This window comes from Hypanus sabinus, chromosome 7 (assembly GCF_030144855.1).
Source record: "Hypanus sabinus isolate sHypSab1 chromosome 7, sHypSab1.hap1, whole genome shotgun sequence".
In the NCBI taxonomy this organism is placed as follows: domain Eukaryota; kingdom Metazoa; phylum Chordata; class Chondrichthyes; order Myliobatiformes; family Dasyatidae; genus Hypanus; species Hypanus sabinus.
This window is the reverse complement of record NC_082712.1, coordinates 71335352-71345242: the sequence shown is the minus strand read 5'-3', so window position 1 is coordinate 71345242 and position 9891 is coordinate 71335352.

Sequence of the window (9891 nt, the reverse complement as noted above, 5' to 3'; positions counted from 1 at the left end):
GTCCCATTGATTTCCAGAACTCAATAGGAATCTTGCAACTTTTCAAGCAGCGTTTAAACAAATTATCTCCTTAACCACCTGGCAGTCTCTTAACAGAACCGATCTTGAAATTTTGAAGATCATGATGAAACCACAGCTGGAGGATTATGCACTTGTTTGGCCTTGCTTTAAAAAAGAAAAAAATTGCTAGGTAAGGGATATATAGGTGAATTATTAGATGAGGAGAGATTGATTCTTTATGAGAAATTATCTCATTAAAACACCCAAGGTTCTTAAAGGGCTCCACAAGGTATAGTAGATACAGAGGGGATGAGTCCCCGGAGAAGAATCCTAAAACTGGGGATGACAGTCTCAGATTAAAAGGTAGGGCCATGAGAGGACTGACAGGAGGAAAAATGTCTTCACATTGGTGGTGACTATTTGAAACTCTTCATCCCAAAAAACTGTGTGGGTTCAGTCATGGAACTTGTTCAGACTGGGTATCAAAAGGATACTGGATACTAATTGAATTAAAGAATACAGGATTAATGCAGACAAAAGATTTTGAGGTAGAAGATCAGCCATAACATTGTTGAATAGAAGAGCAGATTTGTATCTACTGTACCTTGTGGGATTGAGTTTATGGGAGCTATATAGGACTCTGGTCAGACCCCACTTGGAGTACTCTGCTCAGTTCTGGTTGCCTTTTTGCCCCAGGCAACCTGTTCATATTCTATACCTTTGCAGGATGGTCCGGGTCAATTTTGATCCGGTCCATAAATTCCCTCATATCAAAGTGTCTATACGAAATTTTGAACCACAGATCTATTTAGAATGTATAAATAGCTTATCTGACATTAATAAATGAGTGATTAATCTTTAATTAATGCTTCAGTGATCTAAAATCCATTAAATAGATGCGGGTCAAATTTGACCTGGAACAGCCTCAATGTACAAAAATCTGTAGCACCTGTACAAAAATATAAAATTTAAAAATATTTTCATTTTTGCGCATTTTGGGTCACTTTAGTAAAAGTCATCAAATTTTGGCTAAAAAAAAAATGGTACTTACCATGTTTTTACTGCTATCACATGTCAAAATGGGTCAAATTTGACCTGGACAGTTTATAAGGGCCACAGGAAAGATGTGGAAAGTATAGAAAGAGTGTAGAGGAGATTTACAAGGATGTTGCCTGGATTGGGGAGCATGCCTTATGAGAATAGGTTGAACAAAATCACCCTTTTTTCCTTGGAGTGACAGAGGATGAGAGGTGACCTGATAGAGGTGTATAAGATGATGAGAGGCATTGATCGTGTGGATAGTCAGAGGCTTTTTCCCAGGGCTGAAATGACTAGCACAAGAGGGCACAATTTTAAGGTGCTTGGAAGTAGGTACAGAGGAGATGTCAGGGGTAAGTTTTTTACGGCGAGAGTGGTAAGTGCGTGGAATAGGTTACTGGTGACGGTGGTGGAGGCGGATACGATAGGGTCTTTTAAGAGACTCCTGGACAGGTACATGGAGCTCAGAAAAATAGAGGGCTACGGATAACCCTAGATAATTTCTAAGGTAGGGACATGTTGGGCACAGCTTTGTGGGGCAAAGGGCCTCTATTGTGCTGTAGATTTTCTGTGTGTCTATGTTTCTATTCATGAACCTGTCCAAGTGTCTTTTAAATATTGTTATTGTACCTGACTCAACCACTTCTTCTGTCAGTTTGTTCCATATATGTAACACTTTCTATGTGATGAAGTTGTCTCTCAGGTTCCTTACAAATCTTTCCCCTCCCATTTTTGTGTGTGTGTGTGCAAAAAGCCTTCTTTACCACCTTGGCATATAGGCATATATGATGTAGATTGAAAATCTGGTTAAGTGTGGCACGATAACCTCTCAGTCAACGTTAGCAAAAGCAAAGAGCTGAATATCGAATGCTAGAGGAAAAAGTGAGAACAGCATGCAAATGCCATCAGTAAAAATTTCTTTGAAGTTTGCGTAGGTTTGGAAGGTCACCGAATACTTTGACAAAATACTATAGATATAATGCAGAAGTATTTTAAATGGCTGCATCATGGTTGGGTATGGAAACATCAATGCCCAGAAATTAAGGAAAATGATAGATAAAGCCTAGACCATCCCAAGCAAAACCTCCACACTGTTGTTTACATTTACATGGTTGCTACCACAAGAGAGCAATGCCCAACATCAAAGACTCCCACTATCCAGGCCACACTCTCTTATCACTACTACCATTGGCAGGAGCCAATTATGTACTCACTTGCATTGATCTTCATGTGATCTAACTTTACAGACTTATGTTGCATGCTTGGTCTTGTCAAAGGTCTTGCTAAATTCCATGAAGACAACTTCATCACCTTGCCCTCAGTAACTTCTTGGTTAGCTCTTCAAAAACACTGACAGATTTGTGAGACGAGATTTCCCTTGCACAAATCCATATTGACTACCCTTAATCAGACGTTGTCAATGCAAAAGGTTATAGAGCCAATCCTCAGAATCCCCTTCATTAATTTACCTGCCATTGATATTAGGCTCACTGGCCTTGTCTTTACTGCCCTTGAATAATGTGAAAATATTATTCATTTTCCAGTCCTCTGGAACTTCACTTATGGTTAAAGATGAAGCAAATATCTCCTTTAGGGCCTAGCTTTCCACAAGGTCAGAGGATGCACTCAGTCACTCCCTGTGGATTTATTCACATTAACGTGTTTTAAGTCTGCCTGTATCTCCTCCCTGATGATTTGTATAAGGTCCAAGAGAGCACAATTCATTTGCCCCACTCCCTTAGCTTCCATGATCTTCTCTGTAGTAAAAATTGATGAGAAATTTTCTTTAGAAGTCTCACCCATCTCCTGTGACTCCACACAAAGGCAGCCATATTGGTCTTTAAGGGGGAATCTAATCTCTCCATAGCCACCATTTTACTTTTATTTTTTCTGTAGAATTTGAATTTGTTGGCTTCCCTGCTAACCTTGTCTGCTCGACCCATCACCTGCCCCATTTTGCCTTCCTGCTTCCCTCTTCAGTGTGTTTCCCAACACCTCTATTACGCATCCCGATATTTGCTTCATCCCAGCTGCCTACTTCCTTTTCTTGACTAGAACTCTATATCTCTAGTCAGCCAAGGTTCCCTAAATTTGTTAGCCTTGTTCTTCATCCTAACATGAACATACTGTTACTGAAGTCTTGAGAATACACTTTTAAACCCCCTCCCCTCTGCCAGACATCCTGAAAAGCTTCATTCAATCAACATCTGTAAGTTCCCACCCAAAGCCTCCAAAATTGGCCCTATTCCCTTCCAACTTAGAATATAAATATGTCAAAACAAAGTAAGCTTTAAAATAATGAACACAGCTTCCTTTTGAATTTGAAAAGGTGTAAACATGATCGTCTGGCTTCTAATTTAACCTTCTGTTTCTTCTTCATTCCTCTTGAGACTTAGTGAAGTGTTGTAAATATTAACTTTATTATCCTTTGTTGGGGTGCTTTCCATGAGAATTGGTTAGTATGTCCAAGCACTGTCAGTTGGATGATATCACACACTTTTGGACAGTAGGGGCAGCTAACAGTAAACAGAAAGAAGCCTGTGACATAAAAGAATGTTGTGACATTGTGAGGAGTTTAGCTTCATAGATTCATTGAATTATACAGCACAGAAATGGGCCCTTGGACCCAACTCGCCCATGCTGACTGGAATACTTATCTACACTAATTCCATTTAACAGTATTTAGACCATATCTCTCTAAGCTGTTCCGATCAATATTGCTGCCTTTATGTCTTTGAAATATTGTAATTGTTGCTGCCTCTACCACCTCCTCTAGCAACTTGCTCCACTTACCCTTTGTGTGAAAAACTTGCCTTTCAAATTCCCTTTAAATGTTTCCCCTCTGACTTTAATTATATGCCCTCCAATTTTAGACTCCCTTACTTTGGGGAAAATGGTGGGGACTATGACCTTAACTTTTACCTTCATAATATTATAAACTTATTAGGACACCCTCAGCTTCCTTCACTCCAGGGAGACAATCTCAGCCTATCCAATTGTTCCGTGCTTTTTAGATCACTTATTTTCATCTTTGTTAGTGAAAATCTGGGCCTTTACATTGTTTAATCACCAAAGCATTATATCAAGTATTAGAAAATTTGTATTTCAAAAGATCTCCTATTTAGGGGCTCTCTATGAATTGGGGGAAGCCAAAGCAAGTATTACTAGACAGGAAAGATTAGCTTCCTGAATACTTTTGAGTGAATCTTATGGATTTTGGGCTGTTGTCCCTGAAACTTGTCAAGAAATTTCCCTATCGTGCATGTATTTTTGAAATTGCCTGTGTTTGTTATTTCAATTCATAATTCCAGTCAGAATAACTGATGCCAAGATTAATGAAGACATTTTTGTTTGTCCAGAAATCAAACTGGTCATCAATGACAGGCCATTCGAGGAATATCCGGTGCAACTGGAGAAAGTCACATGAAAGACATTCAAGGGTGTTATTGAAAATTTTCTTGGCAACTACAGAGCATCAAGCTACATGCAGCTGGTTGACAAAATGTTTCAAGCATACAAACCCATAAAGTAGAACATGTCATTAAAGATTCATTTTTCTGCATTCCCTGTTAGACTTCTTGCCTGCAAATCTTGGCACTGTCAGTGACGAACATGTTGAAAGATTTCACCAAGACATTGTAGTCATGGAGAAACACTATCTTGGAAACTGGAATCGATCAATGCTAGATAATTATTGTTGGACGCTCAAGCAAGAAGCCTCAGACACTGAGTAGAAATGAAAATCATCAACAAAACTTTTTATAGCTTAGCTGGACTATTGTAAAGTGTCAGCACTGTTATGCAATTAAATGCATTATATTCAATAAAAGTTAAATTTTTGTTTCTCCAAATGCCTATGTGTCTAATATAGTCTAATATGTGTCTAATTCCTAAGTTGTCTGAAATTATATTTGTGTGTTTAGCTTCAAGTAGTCTATCATAAACAAAAAAATTCTGAGGAAGCAACATTTCCAAAAATATTTATTGTCCCATGTCCTTGGTTCAGTAGAGTTGGTAATGAACCAGAATGAATGTATCAAAGCCAGATGGCAGAGGTGATGAGAATCTAATGTAGATTTGAATTCAAATTTATTTATCACATATACATTGAATCATACAATGAGATGTGTCATTTCTGTTCACAACCAACACACCCGAGACCATGCTGGGTTCAATCCTCAAATGTCGCCATACGTTCTGGCACAACATAGCACAACACAATGCTCAGCAGAACTACACAGAACACAAATAATGACAAAACAAAAAGGTTACAGATGGAGATAATTGTACTGATTTCATGACATGCCTGTGATAATAAACCTGATTTAGATTCTGATGGCTCTGATAAGAGAGAGTTTGGTGTAGTATTGATGAAGGGAAAGGTAAATTTAGGTAGAGGGATAGGTAAATGGGGGAATGGATTAAGGGGTATGATTAGCTTATGATCAATTGTCTTAAAGTACCTTATGTTACTGGGCAGTGAGAAAGAAACTCTACCTGGCAACAGGTGATGCATTAGACATTGTTCTCTAAAGGTGCTAAGCATAACTAAATATGGGTGTGGTATGATTGAAGGGGCATCTTAAGCCATAACTAAATATGGGACATAACGTTCGAGAAAAGGGGGAAGTGTCAGGGGGAGGTGCCAATATGAGGAAGTTAAATTGTATCTAGGCTAGTCTTGGCAGAAATAATTATAACTAACCGATAATGATTTCACATCTATTTGTCTCTTAGCATGTGATCGAAACTATTCTAAAACTGTATTAACTCACGTAATTATAATGTTTCCTGTAATGATCAATGTAATAAATTGTGTGGAATTGTGTTTGGGTGGGCAGTGTCCGGACTGTTTCTTTGGGAGATCAGTCTGCAACTTCTCCCATAGCATGCTATGAATAAAAAGTGAAGTTTGATGAAGTATCACTTGTTTTATGGTTTTATTGAATTTGTGGTAACGCGCTATTGCATCGGGTCGATTCATCTTTGACAATATGCCCGTAAACCTGAGTTAGGCCATTCAAACAACCAGTTGTGGAGGGATGGGCATATATGAAAGGACAACAAAATCAAGGACTTTAGTAAATCTAATATCTGAATGCGGGCGTGAAGGACTGAATTCTTGAGGAATTTGCCTTTACGTCATTGCTAGATGGTCGGGGTAAACATCTACTACTCTTGTCACTCAGGTTGTGTGTGAGCAGGATCAACACTGAAAAGCATCCCACAGTTAAATTTTATGGGAGACACAAGAGACTGCAGATGCTAGAATCTAGAGCAACAAACAATCTGCTGGAAGAACTCATCTGGTCAAGCAGTATCAGTCGAACGAAAACCATTGTTGACACTTTCAGATGAAACCCTGCAACAGGACACAGAAAATTTTATAGGACATTTGAGAAAACTCCATCCTCTCAAAAGGCCTCTCCCATATATGAACACAGTGAAGAGGCGCAAGCTTACAGGCTTACTTGAAAGCAATAAGCTCATGAGGATCAAAAGAATTGAGTCAACTTCTAATGGTGTATGTTTGGGTATTAATTACTGTTACCACCACCAATGTCATTTGCAATAACATGTCCTGCCTCATTTACAGAGATAGGAGGGTCCCTTAACCAACCATCAGGACACAAATGATCTATCGGATTTGTATTGACTGAAGTCCAAAGAACTGCCTCAGACGTGCTTAGACTGTGATAACTTTGGTTGTAAAATGAGGCCTGACCAGAAATGAACAGTACCATGAGTTGAACTGATCCCCATAATTTTCTACTGCAAAATAATTCTTACTGAGTGGCGACCAAACAGGGATAGTGTTCTTCAATGTAAAGACCATTAGAATAACTTGAAATTATTTTCATAGATATTTGCCAGACAAGTGTGTAAAAAAAATTGGAGAGCCTTATCACTTGCATGATAAAGATTAGCCATTAACTAGTCGACCAGGCAGAGCCAGTCAAGAATCAATGTCTTTTCCTCTCAATAAGGTGCAAGCTTTGTAATTGATATCAATACTGATGATAAATGATTGGTGCCATTAATGGGATATTGACTGCTGTCTGGGATAAGCAGATATAATGTTAGCCCTAGAGACCATATCTTCCTATTAAAAGCTAGTGAATGGCTTACTGTTAAGCTGAAGATATATTTGTCCTTTCATAATTCAGTCCCAACTTGGCCCTCAGATTTCTCAGTGATGTAGAATTAAGCTTCTCTCGCTTCCAGAAGCTTGATAAGACTGTTCATCTGTCAATCACAAGGCAACTTCTGGCTTCAGACTGGTATGGGAAAGGGTCGCACTCATAGTCACCTAACTCACTGTAGAGAACACGTAGAATTAGAGGTTTTTGTGAAAAATTATACATTTAAAATATAAAGCAGACTTTAAATTTACAAAGGTATTTATGAAGTTATGGGACTATAACAATTATTCTTGGTCATATCTGTACAATATAGTCTAACTTCTGAAATTTTGTTCCAATTTGCACTTAGAACTTATATTCGAGGAAGAATTTTCACTGAACATTTAACCCAGTCCAGTGATAGACCTTAAACTACTGCAGTACAATCTGAGCTCAGCACAGTTCAATAGACTGCTTCTTCTAAGATTGGTGTATTTGTGTTCAAGGAGTGTTACTTGCCTTTGGTGAGTGTTAAGTCTTCTCAGACAGTTTTTTTTGCAGCAGATGTTAGCATTAGAAGTTGAAATATATTGTATCTGTTGTTTTGACATTTCTAGTTAAATGGTTCCAGTCATCATGGGCTGATCCAATTTTCTTGAACCTCCTTTCAACCCTCTCCCATTTCAGCATATCCTTTCTAAGGGCCCAAAATTGATCACAATACTCCAAGTGAGGTCTCATCAGTGCTTTATAAGTTCTCAACACTACATTCTTGCTTTTATATTCTAAACCTCTTAAAATGAATGCTAGCATTGTATTTGCCTTCCACGCCGCAGACTTAACCTGCAAATTCACCTTTAGGGAATTCTGCACAAGGACTTTCAAGTCCCTTTGCACCTCAGTTTTTTTTGTATTTTCTCCCCATTTAGAAAACAGTCAACTCTTTCATTTCTTCTATCATAAGTACATGACCATACACTTTTTAAGAATGTGTTCCATCTGTCATTTCTTTGCCCGTCCTCCTAGTCTACATAATTGTGCAGCCTTTCTACTTCCTCAAAACAACCTGCCCCCCTCCTAACTTCATATCATCTGCAAACTATGCAACAAAGCCATCAATTCCATGATACAAATCATTGACATATAACACAAAAAATTGGTCCCAGCATAGACCCCTGTGGAACACCACTAGTCATGGGCAGCCAGCCAGAAAAGTCTCCCTTGATTACCACTTTTGGCCTCCTACCAATCAGTCACTGATTTATCTATGTCACAATCTTTCCTGTAATACCATGGGCTCATAGCTCGTTAAGCAGCATCATGTTTGGTGTCTTGTCAAAGGTCTTCTGAAAATCCAAGTATACAGCATCAACCGATGCTCCTTTTTTTAAATCCTACTTGTGACTCATTCAAGAAATTCCAACAGATTTGTCAGGCAAAATTTTCCATTGAAGAAACCATGCTAACTACGGCCTACTTTAACAAGTGCCTCCAAGTACCCTGAGACCTCATCCTTAATAATCAACTCCAACATCTTCTCAACCTCTGAGATCAGACTAATTGGCCTATAATTTCCTTTTTTCTGCCTCTCTCCCTTCTTGAGGAGTGGAGTTCCATTTGCAATTTTCCAGTCTTCCTGAACCATTCCAGAATCTAGTGATTCTTGAAAGATCATTACTAATGTCTCTACGATCTCTTCAGCCACCTCTTTCAGATCCCTGGGTGTACACCATCTAGTCCAGGTGACTTACCTGCCTTCAGACCTTTTATTTTCCTAAGAACCTTCTCTCTAATTATGGTAACTTCATATACATCATGACCAATGACACCTGGAACTTCCCCAACACTGCTAATTTCCTACACAATAAAGACTGATGGAAAATACCTATTCAGTTCACCGCTGTTTCATTGTTCCTCATTGCTGTCACTCCAGCACCATTCTCCAGCAGTTCAATATCGACTCTCGCCTCTCTTTTACACTTCATATGTCCGTAGAAACTTTTAGTATCCTCTTTAATATTACTAGCTAGCTTTCATTTGTATTCCATCTTTACTTTATTAAATACCTTTTAGATGCCTTCTGTTGTTTTTTAAAAGCTTCCCAATCCTCTAACTTCCAATTAACCTTTGCTCTATCATAAACCATCACTTTAGCTTTTGTGTTGGCTTTGACTTCTCTTGTTAGCCATGGTTGTGTCATCTTGCCTTTGGAAAACTTCTTCCTCTTTGAGATGTACATATCCTGTGTCTTCCAATTGCTTCCAGAAACTCCAGCCATTGCTGTTCTGCCATCATCCCTGACAGTGTTCTTTTCCACTTAATTCTGGCCAACTCCTCTCTCATGCCTTGGCAATTCCCTTTACACCACAGTAATACTGATACATCTGACTTTAGCTTCTCCTTCTCAAATTTCAAGGTGATCACTATCCCCTAAGAGTTCTTTTGTCTTAAGCTCTCAAATTCATTCTGGTTCATTGCACAGCACCAAGTTCAGAATAGCTGATTCCCTAGTGGGCTCAACCATGAGATGCTCTAAAAAGACATCTTGTAAGCACTCTAGAAAATTTCCCTCCTGAAATCTAGCACCAACCTGATTTTCCCAATCTAACTGCATAATTAAGTCCCTCATGACTATTGTAACATTGCCCATTTGGCATACATTTTCTATCTCCCATCGTAATTCTAGGCCACATCCTTACTACTGTTAGAGGTCAGTATACAATTCCCTTCA